The following is a 366-nucleotide window of genomic DNA, read 5'->3' on the forward strand; positions in this document are numbered from 1 at the left end:
CCACTACCAGCATCACCACTAACACTGTCACCACCACCACCACTACCACTATCACCATTAACACTGTCACCATTACGACCACCACCACCATCACCACTAACACTGTCACCACCACCACTACCACCATCACCACTAACACTGTCACCACCACCACTACCACCATCACAAGTAACACTGTCACCACCACCACTACCACTATCACCATTAACACTGTCACCATTACGACCACCACCACCATCACCACTAACACTGTCACCACCACCACTACCACCATCACCACTAACACTGTCACCACCACCACTACCACCATCACAAGTAACACTGTCACCACCACCACTACCACTATCACCATTAACACTGTCACCA

At 50.3% G+C, this 366-nt stretch overlaps 1 protein-coding gene across 1 annotated transcript in view; it reads right to left on the reverse strand.

Moving 5' to 3' along the window:
- LOC106883256 (uncharacterized) overlaps window positions 1-366 on the reverse strand; it is a 58,958-nt gene that overhangs the window by 3,891 nt on the left and 54,701 nt on the right. The gene's annotated exons all lie outside the window — the stretch shown is intronic.

Source organism: Octopus bimaculoides, chromosome 1 (genome assembly GCF_001194135.2).
Source record: "Octopus bimaculoides isolate UCB-OBI-ISO-001 chromosome 1, ASM119413v2, whole genome shotgun sequence".
Classification (NCBI taxonomy): domain Eukaryota; kingdom Metazoa; phylum Mollusca; class Cephalopoda; order Octopoda; family Octopodidae; genus Octopus; species Octopus bimaculoides.